At 37.1% G+C, this 18958-nt stretch overlaps 1 long non-coding RNA gene across 1 annotated transcript; it reads left to right on the top strand.

Moving 5' to 3' along the window:
• The first annotated feature begins 266 nt into the window (after nt 1–266).
• On the top strand, nt 267–18586 carry LOC125260664. The gene is made up of 5 exons (XR_007183102.1): nt 267–662; nt 8890–8944; nt 12089–12105; nt 12317–12425; nt 16807–18586. It is a non-coding gene; the product is annotated as an uncharacterized LOC125260664 (long non-coding RNA).
• The last annotated feature ends 372 nt before the right edge of the window (nt 18587–18958 follow it).

The raw sequence follows: 18958 nt of genomic DNA, 5'->3' as shown, positions 1-18958 counted from the left end.
TCACGCGCGAATGAAGCGAGTAAACTCAAAATGTTCAAACGTCCAACTACGCGCGAATAGCGCGATTTATTCGCGCAAGTCGCGTCTGGTGTGAACGCATTGTCACGGAGCCATCGGATTTCAACAAAAATATCTTAATTTGCATTCCCGAAGATTAACGAAGGTCTTACGGGTGTGGAACGGCATGAGCATGAGTAATAAATGACAGAATTTACATTTCTGGGTGAACTAACCCTTTAAGTGCTTTTTTGCCCCTACTCAGGTGACTACTCAGTCGGCTTTTATCAGTGCCTAGTTCTTTGGCGTCGGTTTGGTGTGTTCCTATCTTAATTTGTTTTCGTGTGAAATTTCGTACATTCGTGTCGTCATATCCGTAAATAGAGAAAAGTTTCTCCTGCTGCTTTGACTCGTGTATGTCACATATTAAAACAGTGAAGGATGACAGAGGCGAAATTTCGAACATCTGGGGAATCAATCAACCGTTTAAAAAAAGGCTTAACAGAAGAGAGTCTGCTGGCAGCTCTGCAGAAAGAGAACGCGACAGTCACAGAGCTCTAAATAAAACGAGAATCAACATTGGATCGGCTTTTCGGATATGACGAGAACTGAGGGATTTGAAATGTTGTAAAGGCGACGCGGAGATGGCGTTTTTTACTCAACAAGTGAGTAATGTATTTTATTGAACAAATGGCTCAGTATAGCTCTCTAACAGAGTTCATTGTAAAGCATTATCTATTGTGAAGGGTCATTATGGGTTGTTGCAGCGCTGTGCTGGTATTTATTTTCAAGGAATGAAATTATTAATAGGTGTAGCTACAGTAACATCGTTAGCTAATCAATTTGAGATCCTTTCCATCTAAACAAGTTATATCTCTTAAGCCCAATATTGAATGTTTTATGAGCAGAAGGATAATCTTTCTTCTTGTTTTAGTTATGAGAACAACCATATTCATCTGCACAGACGTGCAAGAGACAAAGCACAACCAAAACAATGTTCTTCTGCTAAATGGATGTAGTTTTGTTTTGTAACCGCTAGAGGACCAAAAGTTACATAGTGTACATTAAAGTATATATTATTATTGCTATCTCTGTTGTATTTATTATTGTTAATACTGCTACTGCTACTACTACTACTACTACTACTACTACTACTAATAATAATAATAATAATATTTTTAAATTGAATATTGTTGCTGTAAAGCTAAAACTACTTAAAATATGGTCTGGAAGATATTAATTTATGTTGAGAGGTAGTATTTCTATATTTATGATTTGTTTATAGTAATACAATTTGTTTTTAATTCTTAATGTTAAAATGGCTCTAAATCAAAAATAATAATTATGATTTAATTTCATGATTTGCGACCAGAAATAATGAAAAAGTATTAACTATCATCAAATATAGTAAATCATGTTAAACATTACAGTTTGTTGCTGTTTTTTCACAAACCTGCCCAACAAATGAATTGCACAATGTTGTAATATATTTGATATATTTGAGTAGCATTTCAAACATAACTGCCTAGCTCAGCTGATTTACATAAACCAGCTGAACAAGCTTTTTATGTGATGTTTTTGATCAGCTAGAAACTCTGTTGGTCAGATTTCTTTCTGCTTTGTGGATTTGGAGGCCAGAGTTCACCAAACCTGAACTTTGAAAGTGGAGGACAAAATTTCTTTGCATGAGCTTGTTTCTGATCTCCTGTGATGATTATGAATGGAAGTGAATGGTGCATGAAATCAACTGTTTTGGATTTCATTTGTATACCTATATGGTATTGTTTATATTATGGAAAAGATTAATCTTTTCATAGCAACTCCCTTTCTTTCTCATAAAGTCGTTATTGCTGGTTTTGCATGTTGTGTAAGTAGGGAGCTGGTTTTGTTTTTCTGTAATGCCCCAGTTCCACCACCAGAAGACATCATATCCAAAGAGTTAAGTAGCAGAGGAAATATCTGTCAGAGGTGTTCACCTCACCCCACCTCGTACACAACACAGCAGAGGCAACTTCTCTTCACCACAAATGTGCTGCTGTCCTCATCTGCACTCTGACCTGCTCTCACTCTCCACTTCCTCTCGCTTTTCTTACCAAGAGTCTAGTGCATATGGTTGTCCCAGTAATTATTACTTATAGTTTAATAGTGTGTGTGTGTGTGTATATATATATATATATATATATATATATATATATATATATATATATATATATATATATATATATATATATATATATACAAACATTATTTTATGTTTTTAATGTTGTGCACTTTTTAATGTCTGCATAAAGATTTGTTCTGTCAGCCCAAGATGGCCTTTCTTAAACATAAGATGACTTTACATTTTTATCGCTAGGTGGTGCTAAAGATGCATGCAGTATCTCTCAGTCTACATTGGGTTTCATCAATGTGACATCATTATGAATGACACACATCAGTGTCTAAATGATGCTGGCTCTCTTTTCTCTGATTACAACAGTTAGTGTTCATTTAACTCATTACAGCTGACAATTTGCCAGGCATCAGTACAGTCATTATGGTTGTTGCCATTAATTGTTATGTTCATGGAGGAAATGGTTCTAGTAGTGCTGAGTGCTGAGGTGAGGACCTCATGAAGTGTGTTTCCTGGGCTATGCAAAGTCCAACAGGTGCAGTCCCTGGCCATATATGTACAAGATGACAAGCTGTTACCTGTTTGGTTCTGATATACAGTAATGAACATTTTTACATACAACAGTTCAATCCATATGGATTCCACTAATGCAGTGTTTGTCAAATTGGGGTCTGTGGAAAATCTATCTATCTATCTATCTATCTATCTATCTATCTATCTATCTATCTATCTATCTATCTATCTATCTATCTATCTATCTATCTATCTATCTATCTATCTATCTATCTATCTATCTATCTATCTATCTATCTATCTGAATACTACAACTACAGATTTTTTTAACCCTATGTGTGTGTTGCTATGTTCATTTTTTGTGGCATTTTTCTTTGGCTCAAAAAAATGGAAAAACCCTGCTCTAATGTAACCCAATCACCCAAACATCATACTGTTAGTAAATAGTTAATAAATGTGTTCTTCATATGAATGATGAGCATCAATGAACATTTAGATTGTACTAAACTTTAAAGGGATAGTTATAGATACCCAAAAATAAGAGTTATCCCATAATTTACTCACCTTCAAGCCATCCTAGGTGTGTATATGACAATCTTCTTTCAGACGAACACAATCGGAGTTATATTAAAATATATCCTGGACCTTCCAAGCTTTTTAATGGTAATGAAGGGGGCGTGAGATTTTGAAGCCCAAAAAAGTGCATCCTTCCATCATAATAGGTCTAATCCATACGGCTCCAGGGGGTTAAAAAAGGCCTTCGGAAGCGAAGCGATGCCTATTTGTAAGAAAATTATCCATATTTATAAACTTTACAACTTTATGACGATTGTGGAAGTGCAGAGGAGAGAGCAAAACAAAACAAAACAGTGGTCACTAATTAGAAGTCTAAAATGATCATTTTTAATGAGAAATATTGGATAATTTCAATATAAGAGAAGAGGAGTTTGAGTTTGTTGCCCAGCCCTATTTGTCTGAACCGCGAAAGGCATCTAAGCTTACGATACTCCTACATCCTACGTCATACATCGCGTCAGGGGGTTACTCATTTGGCACAAGTCGACTTGGGCAGTATGTGTATGGTCACCTGCCGGAAGCTAGTTATTTTAGATTATAAAGTTTTAAATATAGATACTTTCCATTGCTTCACTTCAAAAGGCCTTTATTAACCCCCTGGAGCTGTATGGATTACTTTTATGATGGATGGATGTTTTTTGAAGTTTCAAAATTGTGAGCCCCATTCACTACCATTATAAAGCTTGGAAGACCCAGGATATTTTTTAATATAACTCGTATTGCGTTTGTCTGAAAGAACATAGTCATATACACCTAGGATGGCTTGAGGGTGAGTAAATCATAGGGATAATTTTCATTTTTGGGTGAACTATCCCTTTAAGTTGATGTTGATGAACCTGGTCAGATCAGCAGATGATCTGATTTCCTGAAGTTTAGAGCTGAAGGCCTGATGAAGATGAGTAAAAAACAGGAAGGGAGGACAGCGGTCGGAAAATAAACGAGTGTTTTGGTTGGTGGGTGTGTGTGGGAAGGCTGGATAAATGAGGGCTGGAACACAGGTGTGGGGGTGTGATTAGGCTCCCAGGGCAGATCGTCTCTTTCTCTCTCTCTCTCTGCCTCTAACAGCCTCGTGTTGTTCTTCTTTTTGCTTGTGTGGAAGTTGTGAGGGCACCCTCTGGATTGCCTCACTGCCGGAGCATGCCGGACCCTGTTATCCGGCTATCCATCTGTGCTATTGATTTTTCTTTTTTTTTTTCATCTTTCCCCTCCCTGGGCTGGTGTTTGAGCGTCGAGATAGGGAGCTGGAGGAGGCGGGGGGAGATCTGAGCATGTTTGCAGGGGATCGGGGGGGCTGAGGCTGGCAAGGTCTGCCTACCCTGGACCAATCTCTCCGAGCAAGTGTGTGTGCGTACAGGCCTATGTATGTATCTATTCTCTTTCTCTCTCTCTGTTCCTACTCCCTCTCCCTCAAGGGATCGCTTCCCCCCTCGCCTTTCAGAGGCGCCCACACCGCACACGCTCCTGGCGGCGCTTCCCTCCTCCCCCTCGCCCCCCGCTCTCTCCCGTCCGCCTGCCTGCCGTCTCCTCTCCCGGGGGGCATCAGCAGCGCTGCCGGCTCGCCCCGTGATTTGCAGAGATTTGTCTAAGTGAGAAGCAATTAGTGTGGAAGGCCATTAATGTATGCGCACTCTGGCCGACCTCCGGCTGGTTTGAGGAGAACCAGGGTGGCGTGACCGCAGGGCTCCGTGATCCTCTCCCCTTCATTTCGTTGGCAGGAACATACCGAGACACCAGCGGTCCCCGCTGCCACCTGAACGATTTGATTTCTAATAATGAGATAAACACAGCGTCTCATGCTCTAAACTGTCATGTTTCTTTATGCGTTCGCATGAGTCTTTTTGTTCAAGCTTTGACTAATTGCTTTGTACAGTTTTTAGCGTGTGTGTTTCAGGTTTAGGCTACCTGGCACAGTAGTTGAAGGGTTTCCTGCAAGCCCCCACACACTTTCCATTGCAGATGATTATCAGCAGTTAGCAAAAGCATGGAAAAGCAGTAGGTGTGGACTGTGTATGGGCCGTGGGAGGGTTCCCTCTGAGATTTGCCGTGGTGGGTTTGGGCCAGGGGCATTTTCTCAGAGGAGGCAGTTCTTACTTCAATACAGTAGGATGAGGAAGTCATCGACAGTGCAAAACTAAAACAAAACAAATACTACAACATATGAGATCAAATATTTTTTCCTGAAATAACACTACAATAGCAAAACCAGGAGATAAAGATTCAAAGAGAGGCTTTTGCCCACATTGAGCTCATTGATTTCTAATTGAGGTTCTAAGATGTGGCATGAATCTGAAGGTGGTCAAATAAATACAGGGGTAAAGTCCGATTAAAGGAGGCAATGCCTCCAAATCACTGTTATTTAGTCAAAAACCAAAACCATCAAACTCTGAGTGCTGTTCAGAGTGTTGTTCACAGGTGATGAACCTGTCATGAGAAAGTTTTTTGGCAACAAGCCATCTCTCTCTATTTCTGTCGATTTGTCACTGATGTCACCAATGGTAACCGAAATTGTTTTGACTATCAACATTCTTCAAAATATCATCTTTTTGTGTTCCAAAGAAAGTCCTTCAGGTTTGGAACGACATGACTGGGATTCTTTTGGTGAAAGAACCATGAAATAAGTTGGTTTTTAGTGACCACTCATGGTTAAAGGGTTAGTTCACCCAAAAATGAAAATTCTGTCATTTATGACTTGCCCTCATGCCGTTCCACACCCGTAAGACCTTCGTTAATCTTCAGAACACAAATTAAGATATTTTAGTTGAAATCTGATGGCTCCATGAGGCCTCCATAGGGAGCAATGACACTTCCTCTCTCAAGATCCATAAAGGTACTAAAAACATCGGTTCATGTGAGTACAGTGGTTCAATATTAATATTATAAAGCGACGAGAATATTTTTGGAGTGCCAAAAAAAACCAAAATAACGACTTATTTAGTGATGACCGATTTCAAAACACTGCTTCAGGAAGCATCGGAGCACAGATGAATCAGTGTGTCGAATCTGATTCATTTATGCTCCAATGCTTCATGAAGCAGTGTTTTGAAATCGGTCATCACTAAATAAGTCGTTATTTTGTTTTTTTTTATGTTTTTTATGTTTTTTTATTTATGTTTTTAGTACCTTTATGGATCTTGAGAGAGGAAGTGTCATTGCTCCCTATGAAGGCCTCATGGAGCCATCGGATTTCAACTAAAATATCTTAATTTGTGTTCTGAAGATTAACAAAGGTTTTACGGGTGTGGAACAGCATGAGGGTAAGTAATAAATGACACAATTTTCATTTTTTGGTGAACTAACCCTTTAAATTAAATTAAAATATAACCTCTATATCTATGGTTAGTGTAGTTATTATATTTGAAGCAATGTAAAACCATGCATAAACTTAATGAGACTTTGTTTTGACTTAGTTTGTAATAAACAATAGACTAAAAAACCCAAATGCCAAGCTTTTCCTCTTCACCAGTTAGTTCTGGTCTTGGTAGCAGAATTAGAGGCCTGAATAAATACAGAAATAACACACTTTCTATTATATCAGGTGAATTAAAGGCCTCCTCCTGAAGTCAGGCACTGAATCTGTGAGGAGCCGGCAGCTCCTGGGTGGCTGGGCTGACGTGTTGGTTAATTAAAGATAGGGTAATTAGAGACAGTTCTTACAGCAGCTTTTAGGCGCTTGATAAGAGGCTAATCCTCTGAAGTAAGGCTGAGATCGAACTGGTCCCTGGTGAGACTGTTCTCCATACGCTCAGCTGGAAGTACAATCTCTCCTCTAAAAGAGCAGGATTTAGAGAAATGGCACAGAGGCAGTCTTTACCAAACTGGGATAATATGAGAAGGCTGTATCCTTAAAGGTTTACTCTGTATTTTTTGTCCGCATTAACTGTTAACAAAAAGTTTTACACACAATGAAATATGTGTAATGCTACGAAAACTATAAACATAAGAATATGTTCAAAATCATGTACACTCACAACAAGAGAGTCAAACGCAAAAACCAAACGGTAAAGATGTCTCCGAAGACAACAAGACAATGTGCAGTGCCAAGTTGTGGAAAAACACAGTCTTTGCATTGCCTTCCTTCTGATCCCGAACAGGAAAGAGTGGATGAACTTTATTTTTAATGAAGTTCCAGACCGCGTCAGTAAGAACTCGGTCATTTGTTCACTTAATTTTACCACGGATTCATTTACAAACAAGGCACGATTCGACGCAATATTTTCAGGATTGAAACTAAAATACGTTCCTGTGCCGATTATATTGGATCCTACAGTAATGTCGCACCACATAAGTGTAAGTATCTGTTTTTATTGCGTGGTAACTATTGCTTTATCTGATATGTACTGACTATTTATGCATTTTTAAATTGTGATTAAATTTATCTACAGAAAGCGATCAAAGAACGCTCCCTTTATAATTGCTGAAGCTGTCGATCACACAGCAGGAGTTTATCTAGACACTTGCCAAAACTCTCAATATAATCAGTGACACTTGCACTGCACAATGAACCACTTGCTGTATTTACATCATGTTTGCATTGTTAGTTATGGTGAAAGCATTCGTGAGAGTGCAGAAATCGCATTGCCATGACGAGATCACTGCATTCGCGTGATCAACAGACTGTCATCGGCTACAATGCTCATCAATGCAACCTTTCATGTGATGGGAACAGATCTACATATAATGCAATAATCAATAGTTTTCACGATTTGACAGCTGTAATAGTAAAAAGTATTATAAGTCTTTAAAAGGGTTCCACATAAAATCCTTATGTCATATGCAAAGATGTTAGCCAATCACAGCAGTGGGTGTTTACACTGAAGTCTCACAGCAGACACACCCTTTAAAATAGGGCGTTCAAATCAGAGGGCTTAAATCATTTTTGATGTAAAAATCATTAACATAAGTGCACCTCAGGAAACATTATAAAATAATAAAAAATGCAGTCCATGACCCCTTTATATCACATATTAACTAAATGTAATGTAACATATTAAATATTCTGATAGCCATAACCATATTTTGCCAATATTTCAGTTTCTAGAAATGTCAATAAGACATGCTTGTACTTGTCAGAATTTTTGGTTATGTTTGGAATATCCACTGTAACAGAACATTCTTTCTGTGACCATTTTCTCACCCTCGTGTCATTCCAAACTTGTTTGACTTGGCTTTCTTCTGTGGAACACATAAGAAGTTATGGTAACACTGTACAATTAGGTTCATTAGTTAAACATTAGTTAATGTAACTAACATGAATACATTTGTTACTGTATTTACTAATCTTCGTTAACGTTAGTTAATGAAAATACAGTTGTTCATTGCTTGTTCATGTTAGTTTACACTGCATTAACTAATGTTAACAAGATTTTAATAATATATTTGTAAATGTTGAAATTAACATAAAGATTAATAAATACTGTATAAGTGCAGATCATTATTAGTTCATGTTAACTAATGTAGTTAACTAATGAACCTTATTATAAAGTGTTACCAAAGTTCTTTTAAAGAATTTGACTTGTGTTATATGCACAAAATCAACTGACACATTCTTTAAAATATATTTCTTGGTGTTCTTCAAATGAAGAAGTCATTCAGGTTAGGAACGACATGAGGAGCTAAAAGAAACATGATCTTTAATTGTAAGAGTTTTGTGACCAACATGTTTTAATTCATGGCACCCTTATCTTTTTCAGATTAAAGCCTTAACCAGAATATGGACCTTATTTGGAAAATATGCATGTAAGCATGGTCAGTAAGTTTTCCATTAATGCCATATCAAGCATTTGTACCTCTAACACATGGAAGTCTGTGCCCATATGTTTGACTTAGGCCAATCTATAATTCAGTAGTGGCAGATGTCTCTGTTAATCATTCATACATGTATGTTATGTTCCAGTCTTTGTCACCATTTGTTGTTTTTCTGTCACCTACCTGCGGGGGCGCTCATCTGTCATTGACCCCAACCTTGACTACATTAAATGTGATTCGGCTGTACACCCAGTAGGCTACTGCAAAATCGGTATTAATAATGACCGTTAATGTGAATTTAATAGTAATTTTACATCCTAATTGTAGCCATAAAATTAAATTACAACTTTTCTTGCCTCTAGGACAAACTTTTTTCCACAAAAAGGCTAATTTTTTTTGTAAAATCTGGGGTGAGGCTGCAATGTGAACTCAAACACATAACCAGTACTCTTTATTGTTCTCTCTCTCTCTCTCTCTCTCTCTCTTTTTTTTTCCTTTTTCACACGACAAGTGGAAATACAACTTAAGGTGTGAGCATAGGCCAAAGCAACACAATGTGGTGTATATAAAACAATATGTCACAGGATGTTGACCATGATCATAGCTTGAACATTGACAGGGTGAGAAATGAGCCAGGCCTGTAATAAGTTGTAATTGCCCTAGAGGTGTGTATTGCAGGTGGTTCTGCACCTCACAGGTTTTTTCATTGCTGCTGTACCTGAAGTTGCTGGGAATGGTGGGGGTCGAGACATTCCTCTGCATGCAGATAATGCCGCCACTCCTCACCACCAGTCTGCTCCGGCACCAGCTATAAAGCAGCAGCCGCAACATGACACCTTCGCAGCGAGAGGGATTTAATATAGTCCGCCACACACGCACACACGGGCGAAACCAGAGATATAAGTATATGCTGCCAGCGTCTCACAGTAAGGGGATCTGTGCTGCCGTGCCTGTACATGTTCACCCTTACACGTATCGTTTAAGACAAGAAATCATCACTACAGCATGCACAGTACCATATACACTACCATTCAAAAGTTTAGGGTCAGTACAGTTTTTAAAAAAAATGTTTTTGAAAGACTTTTATGCTGTCCAAGGCTGCATTTATTTGATCAAAAATACAGTAATATTTTGAAATATTACAATTTAAATCAACTGTTTTCCAGTTGAATGTTTTACAATATCACTTATTCTTGTGATGACAAAGCTGAATTTTCTGCAGCAGTTACTGCAGCCTTCAGTGTCACATGATCCTTCAGAAATCATTCTAGTATGCTGATTTGGTGCTCCAGAAACGTTTCTTATCATCAATGTTGAACATATTTGTGCTGCTTAATATTTTTATGGAAACCGTGATACATTTCTGGATTCTTTGATGAATAGAAAGTTCAAAAGATCAGCATATATTTTAAAGAGAAATCTTTTGTAGTGTTATAAATGGCTTTACTGTCACTTTTGATCAATTTAATGCATCCTTGTTAAATAAAAGTGTAAAGCCCCCCACCCCCCATAAAAAAAATTAAAAAAACGTACCCCAAACTTTTGAATGATAGCGTAGCCTATGTAACCAAATATTTATGACTATTTCGGCCAAATGTTAAAGGGTTAGTTCACCCAAAAATGAAAATTCAGTCATTTATTACTTACCCTCATGCCGTTCCACATCTGTAAAACCTTCGTTAATCTTCAGAACACAAATTAAGATATTTTAGTTGCAGTTTGACACGCGATCTGAATCATGATTCGATACACTGATTCATTTGTGCTCCGAATCTTCCTGAAGCAGTGTTTTGAAATCGGCCATCGCTAAATAAGTCATTATTTAGTTTTTTTTGGCGCTCCAAAAATATTCTCGTCGCTTTATAATATTAATATTGAACCACTGTACTCACATGAACTGATTTAAATATGTTTTTAGTACCTTTATGGATCTTGAGAGAGGAAGTGTCATTGCTGGCTATGGAGGCCTCACGGAGCCATTGGATGTCAACTAAAATATCTTAATTTGTGTTCTGAAGATTAACGAAGGTCTTACGGGTGTGGAACGGCATGAGGGTAAGTAATATGAGAATTAATTAGTTGACTGATGACTACTAATCTGAATTTTTGTAGGGGACATGTCTATTGTGGCTCTTGTCGCCATTCCTCAGTGTGATATCAAAAACATAGTGTGTTATGGTGCGTTCAAGTCGTGTTGGAAAGATCGTATTTACGGGCTGAACGCACATGAATGAGTGGGCAGCTCAGGATTTTCTTTAAGCCCCAATCTGTACGAGTTGGGTGCGTATCAGTGAGAATCATGGCGGAATACAACAATACTATTAGGTATTCAGCAGTGACATTGTCAGACTTTTCTATTTACAATGAAGTAAGCTAGTTGTATTATAACAATATAATATAATGACAAAGTTTACAGTGTCTTCATAAAGTAATTAAAAATAAAAAGCAAAACGCACCGGATATACATTCTTTGTTCTTCTTTTTCTAGATGTAGAAGTGCTGTATTTTTGTGTAATTAATTAAGAGAAGATCCACCGCCATCTTACTTCGATGAAAGTGACCTGAATGCACCTGCCATTGTAAATGTGAACTTCCCAGGAGGACTTAAAGGCACCATTATACTGACATCTTGTTATAGCTAATTAAGAGCTTTTCTATTCAGTTATCACTATGTTAAGCTAGTAGCCTAAGCTGTTAGCTTGCTAACTGAAGGTTGACTGAAAATGTAAAAGAAAATGTTTCATTTTACTGTTTTTAGCTTCAATAACATAATATAATATGTCCTTTAAAAGACATTTAATAATCATTTTCATGATTTATTTATATATTTTTTTATAATTAGTCACCAAATAGAGTACCAAAAAGAGAAGGTTCAGGCAATGGATTCACTTTGAGGTCCAAGGGGAACAGAATATTATGACAACAATCTTTTGAGGCAAGTCAGTTCACTTGGCGATGTCTCTTGAATTGGGAAAGGCTGGAAATAATTTTAAGTATTTTAATAAATAATGATAGATTAATTAATTAATATTAATTATTATTAATAATTACATTTCAATAACATATTACTATAACAAATCTGACAACAATTCTATCTGAACTTTTCATTTTTATCTCACACAACATTTTTTTTTTTTTTTTCAGGCTGGTCACGTTATAAGGTAAGATTTTCATTCCCATTCATTCAGCACTTATGCAAGTATTTCTTGCATTAGTTTTTCTATGAGTGGGCTGTTTCCTCCCTACACGGTCTCTGACTCTACATAACACCTTATCAGATCATGAAGTGGCTAAATAAACATAATTAAAAGCATTCTAATTAATATGTATTCAGAGAGTGCATTAAGCCGTGTCTCTGATACTGTGCTGAAGGTCATGTGCGTGTAGAGCAGGATCTGCAGTGCTGTCCCAGCCAGCGAGGAGGTTAACTGATCCACTGAGGAGAGGAGAGCCGCCCTGCCACATCGCACGATATTGACAGGTTAGAACCCGAGGGCTCCTGCAGGATATGAACATCGCTGGAGGGGGGTTACTACCTTGCGCCAATCCTGCGTGTGTGTGCGCGCATGTGTAAATGTCTGAGGAAGAAGAGATGGAGAAGCAGCACAGAGGAAAGTAAGGCTTATGCTGTTAACTTGATGGCTGACACGTCATATTTAGGTTACTAGATGTTAATGTGTTGGAGCAGAATGCGTGGCAGCGAGAGGTGGTACTACAGCCAGAGATCAGACAGAGTGCCGTAAGGCTGCAGGTTGGGTGAGGATTGGCGCTACGGAGCTGCTTGCAGCGTTCTGCTTGTTGATGTTCAGATGGGGTTGACCTTTCCCTGACTCCCCCCACCAATCAATAACCCCAGCTTAAATTTTCATGGGTCCCTGTTTGGCTGTTTTCTGCCTCCTTCATGGAGGAGGAAAGCAAAAGTGCAGGGAGGCTTGGTTTATTTTCATCACTGAAACCGATAACGGCAAAAACATGAACAAAAAGACATAGATTGAGATTATTTGTTGATGCTAAGTTGTACATCTGCTGTAACTTGTACCACAACACAAATATTTTTGAAACATCCTGTCACTTGTTGCACTGGCACATAAATGTATATTTTTGTGTGCAACATTTTGTTAAGTATTTTGATATATATTAATTATGTATGCATGTATCTCATAAATCTATATCATATACATTTTCTTCCCTACTGTGACATATCTGAGTGAAATGGCTTCTCGAACAAGAAGAAATGTAGGGCGGGGCTTGACTTTGTCCATTGGGAATTGATTGGATCATTGTGGTTTGCTATTGCTGTGATATCATGTGAGTGACAGACAGTTCCGCCCTCACTCCAGTAAACGTCATCAGTGAAGAGAAGGCATGTTGTTGCAAGAAGGAGGGGAAGTTATTTTAATTAAAGATTATGAGGGCACATGAATTTAGCCAAAAACTAAGTGTAAATAGCCTGTCTTGTTGGCAAAGACTATTACACTAACTCCGCCCACCAATGACTGGGTGGCCACACAAGATTAAAAAAGACATGCGCCATTCAATGTCTGCAGTGGCGTAGGCCTAGGGAGTAGCTTTTGATGTGATCGACCCGAGTTTTTAACCCGCCTTTTGGCGAACTCGCTTTTCTCCCTTTTCCCATCACATCACATCAGATCAGATCGAAAAGGCATTTATTTTCAATAAAAATGAAGAAAATGTTTGAAAAGTGGAAATAAAGTGCCTAAGGAGTGTTCAATAATAAAGTAGACTATTTATTGGGTAGGGAAGGCAGCATCCATTTAATTATTTTGATAAATATAATCATTTAAACTATTATTATGTTGTTATTATTGCATCCTGTTAATTTACAACAATACTGGGGTACAAATAGTTGGCCTGTCTGCCACTATTTGTAAGTATAAATAGCATCTAACACCTATTTGCACTTATTGCAAAGAACTGCTACTTTTATATAGTGTCAATAGAAAATATATCAGTATTTTTACTTTTAGAAAATGCTATTGTCTCTTAGTGTAAATAGAATATATCACCATTTTCAGTTAGTATAATTAGCATATCACTAAAAAAATGCAGTTGTCTCTTAGTGTAACTAGAATATCGTCTTTTTCACTTAGTGTAATTAGCATATCGTTAAGAAAATACTATTGTTTTTAGTGTAAATTAAATATATAGCCATTTTCACTTAGTGTAATTAGCATATCGCTAAGAAAATGCAATTGTCTCTTATTGTCTCTTAATGTAAATAGAATATATGTAAATAGAATATATCGCCTTTTCATTTAGTATAATTAGCATATTGCTAAGAAAATGCTATTGTCTCTTAGTGTAAATAGAATATATCACCATTTTCACTTAGTATAATTAGCATATCACTAAAAAAATGCAGTTGTCTCTTAGTGTAACTAGAATATCATCATTTTCACTTAGTGTAATTAGCATATCGCTAAGAAAATGCTATTGTCTCTTAATGTAAATAGAATATATCATCATTTTCACTTAGTGTAATTAGCATATTGCTAAGAAAATGCTATTGTCTCTTAGTGTAAATAGAATATATCATCATTTTCACTTAGTGTAATTAGCATATCGTTAAGAAAATGCTATTGTCTCTTAGTGTAAATAGAATATATCATCATTTTCACTTAGTGTAATTAGCATATCGTTAAGAAAATGCTATTGTCTTAGTGTAAATAGAATATATCATCATTTTCACATAGTGTAATTAGCATATCGCTAAGAAAATGCAATTGTCTCTTAGTATATGCAATTGTCTCTTAGTGTAACTAGAATATCGTCTTTTTCACTTAGTGTAATTAGCATATCGTTAAGAAAATACTATTGTTTTTAGTGTAAATTGAATATATCGCCATTTTCACTTAGTGTAATTAGCATATCGCTAAGAAAATGCAATTGTCTCTTAGTGTAACTAGAATATCGTCATTTTCACTTAGTGTAATTAGCATATCGCTAAGAAAATGCTATTGTTTTTAGTGTAAATAGAATATATCGCCATTTTCACTTAGTGTAATTAGGATATCGTTAAGAAAATGCTATTGTCTCTTAGTGTAAATAGAATATATCACTATTTTCACTTAGTGTAATTAGCATATTGCTAAGAAAATGCAATTGTCTCTTAGTGTAAATAGAATATATTGCCATTTTCACTTAGTGTAAATAGCATTTATCGCAAAAATAGCCGTTGCCTTTAAAAAAAAAATCATGCGCACGGATAAATCATTTATAAGTACACGTCTTAGTACACGATGTAACTACAGAAGAGTCAAGTTTTAAATAAGAAAAATATCAAAACTCTTTGGTCATTTTTGAGCGAGATGCTAACGGTCTAATCAGATTCAATGAACTATGCTAAAAGTGGTACCGCCAGACCCGGAGATTGGCTGAATGGATTTGAAAACGGTGAAACTCAACTGTTTAACTCTAGCGGAGTTAGGAAATGAGCATATTTTCAAAAAAAGTGGAGTGTTCCTTTAAAAAAAATAAAAAACCTTACCGACTTTTGAACAGTAGTGTGCCCTAGCAGGTGCTAACTCAGCCATGCTAAAATTTAAAACTTGTCTTTAGGAAAGTCTCTTTGGCTTTACACAACATCATAGGAGTTTGGATTGCTTAGCACTACTCAATTTGGATTACGATCACTCAGGATATAAATTATGCTGGTGAGATCAATCCATTTGTGTGTGACTGTACATATGTGTGCCAATATTCTGTAGTGTAAGCAGCATAGCAGAATCTCTACCAGTTGATTAAAATTATTACATTATACAATGCTTCTTATAAAAATGGTAAGAAGACATAATTGTGTTTATTGCAGTTTCTATTTCTAGTATATTGATTGTGGAAATCATGTGGATCTGTGGGAGGAGTGGTCTGTGTGGCCATTGAGTCATTTCTGAGTGTTTGTTTTCTTTGTTTTGTCCTTTACGATGTAGGTGTGGGTTGCAACCTGATTTTTCCATGCACCGATGAAGATCTCTGTGTGTGTGTGATAAAACGACTCCTCGCTTCAGCAGCAGGCCTCAGTGAGCTGTGGGGCAGAAAACTGGCTCCTGAGCGATCAAAGTCGAGTGCAGCACATACGTGGGGGCGTTTAACGTCGCCACCGACGCAGGCAAGCCCTTCTGTGGTCGGCTCGTGTTCTATATCTACACTCCTGACATTTTCACTTTTACGCTCATCGCTCCTCCTCATTCTCACTTTCGTTACCCACAAGCCCCACATGTATGTGTGTGTGTGTGTATGGATGTTTTTGTGTCTGTAAACGCACCCACTGACTGTAGGGTTTCCCTCCAGAGTTTGTGTAGGTGCAGCGCACATTTTGCATTCCACGCCCCACGTTCTCGAGGGTCACACTTTTCCATTGCTTATCGCTCGGGTACCTCTTCAGCACTGAAGAGTGATTGCTCAATGACGACAACTGTAGTTGCAACATCCACGGTGCAAATGCACTTGCGAATGCTTTCAGATAAGAGGGATATGAAGAGTGGCTTCACATTCACTGTTATAATACATAAAATAAAAGCCATTTTACTTCATTATGAAACATCTGAAATGCTCATTGTATGTAAAATCTAATGCCATAACATAAATGGCAAATATAAAAAAATACAAATACATATAATAGATATGCATATATTAAAAATGTCTTATAACATGTATACATCTTTTTATATATGTAATTTTATAGAAAAAAAAATATATAATAATACAAAAATATGTAATACATAAAAATAAAATACATTTTTTATATAGTCAGGAAGAATCTTCACAGGTGGTTCAGGACTTCCACACACATGCAGATAATATTGGAGTAACCGTGCATGTCTGTTTTTCTCCTCAATCTTCAGTGTGGCGTTTGACTTGTGAACCGTGGCCCAGGCGGGCAGGAAACGCGTCATGGTGCTAACTGGAACCAGATGTCAGAGGCTGCTGGGGATTCTCACAATGGAACATGCTCGTCAAAAGGAAACTTTTCTCTCCTCCTCTCTCTCGCTCTCTATTTCTTTTCATTTGTTCTCTCTGCAAGCATCAAAGACCCTGCTTGTTTGGGTGCTGATTGATCACTAGAAGATGACAGACACCACCACATCTAGATTCAGCAAGAAGGAGAGAGATGAAGCAAGATGGGGTAAGGGAGAACCAAACCAGGAACAGACTGTTGAAGTACCTTAACTTTGTTGCCTAGGAAACTAGGGAACTTGGGAGGGAAAAATGTGCCTGGCTCCTCATGGACCATGGGCATCAAGCACCTGACACTTGATTTTAATTATTTACTTGTATAATTTGTAGACACACCAGGCAGGAGAAGGTGAGAGGGGACATGATTTATTATTTTTTTAACAGGGACAGAGCAATCATTAAACTCATACCTATATAAGTTCCTCCCCTCAAATTTTTAAGCATTAATCATTACATTTAAAAAGTGTTTTTGTGGGAGAGGGAAAGGTTTGAAGAAACAATATATATTCGGCTGTGTCAAACAACATTTTTAGGGCCAAGCAAAAGCTTCTTCCAACCTGTCAATAGAATTCTAAACCTTATCAACTTGGGTTATGAATATTAATTAGGGGATGTAGAGTTTGTGTAATCAGAAAACAGTAATACACCCACTTACCCATAAATGCTTTTGCATCCTAATTAATATTCAAGCCATGCGCTGACAATGTTTATAGTGTGCCCCTCCCCCATTTTTGAGAGTGTTTCTGATTTTTAATGATTATTCAGTTTGCTCAACGCTGCCATTTCCCTTTCCGTCATTTTTGGATGTTTCTATATATTCTTCAAGTTTTAATTTCTCTATCGCTTTCTCTCTCTGTGGGCCTTGCTAGTTGAGCAGTGAATTGGCCTCTTCTCAATGCCCCAAGGCATGGCCTGCCTCCACTCCGCCTGACTGCATACACAGCCGAGCACAGGCATGCTGCCAACTGTGTCCTTGGTTTCAGCCTCTCCATGCTGCCAACCTCCCTTAGCTTCTCTAATGTCCTGCAATGCAGTTTCTCAGAATTAAGGCCACCAGGAAGCTTTGCATTTCAGCACAGCAATGATTAAATGTTGAGGGAATATGTGAAATTCTACCTTGGACAAAAGAGGCATCTCAGACAAGTTTTGATACAATATTACTATCAAATCTTAAATTAAGCTGCTATTACAAGAATTTACCATAGTGACCATAGTTAAAAACAAGATAATATAGTTACTACATTTGTTAAAACACTGAAAAATGTGAGTCTTTCCCACTAATACCATCTTTTTAAAAACTGCATTTTAATAAACTTTTTACAGATTAGCAAGTAGCAAATCATGACTGCTTGCCACTAAAAATACGTTTATGTTTTGTTCCAGCTTCCTATTTAGATATTGTCAACACAGAAAATGTGATTTCATGGGGGTTTTAATGGTAATTTGGTGTTAGCCATAAAACAAACAAACAAAAAACAAAAAAACTTTTTTTTTTATTTAAAGAAATCCAATATTACCTTTAACAGAAACTGCAATTAACTATTTCATATTTTGTTGTGGAATATAGCAATATGTATTGTATTTATTTTTTTTAAAACTTTCTTTAAAAATATATATTTTTTCATGTGTTTTTTTTCCCCCCAAAGTTTTTATAAGTAATTATTTAGTTTTTTTTGGTGTAGTATGGTACTGTATTTATAAAAACATTTTTATAAATAAAATATTTTCATATCATATTTTTTTCTTCTTTTTAAGGGTATTTCTAAAGACTCCTCTACTGTAAATAATTATACTGACATTTGTACATTGTGGGCGGTGTGTACAGCTTTACTGTATTCTAGTTAGTGTATAGTATAATTTTGGTCAGCAAGTGGCTAACCCTATAGAGTTTCTTGAGGTGTTAAAAGTTCAGTGTGTATGAACTGTGCTCGCTCTAGCCCATGACCTCTATTTCCTCTGCCCAAGGCTGATCTGTGGGCCGCCTGCCCTGTGAACAGTCCCTGTTCCCTCTAGATCGATATTCATCTGCCTACCATGAGC

The sequence above is a fragment of the Megalobrama amblycephala genome, linkage group LG24 (genome assembly GCF_018812025.1).
Source record: "Megalobrama amblycephala isolate DHTTF-2021 linkage group LG24, ASM1881202v1, whole genome shotgun sequence".
In the NCBI taxonomy this organism is placed as follows: domain Eukaryota; kingdom Metazoa; phylum Chordata; class Actinopteri; order Cypriniformes; family Xenocyprididae; genus Megalobrama; species Megalobrama amblycephala.
The sequence above is the reverse complement of the archived record's forward strand: the minus strand, read 5'-3'. Positions and strand labels throughout refer to the sequence as shown.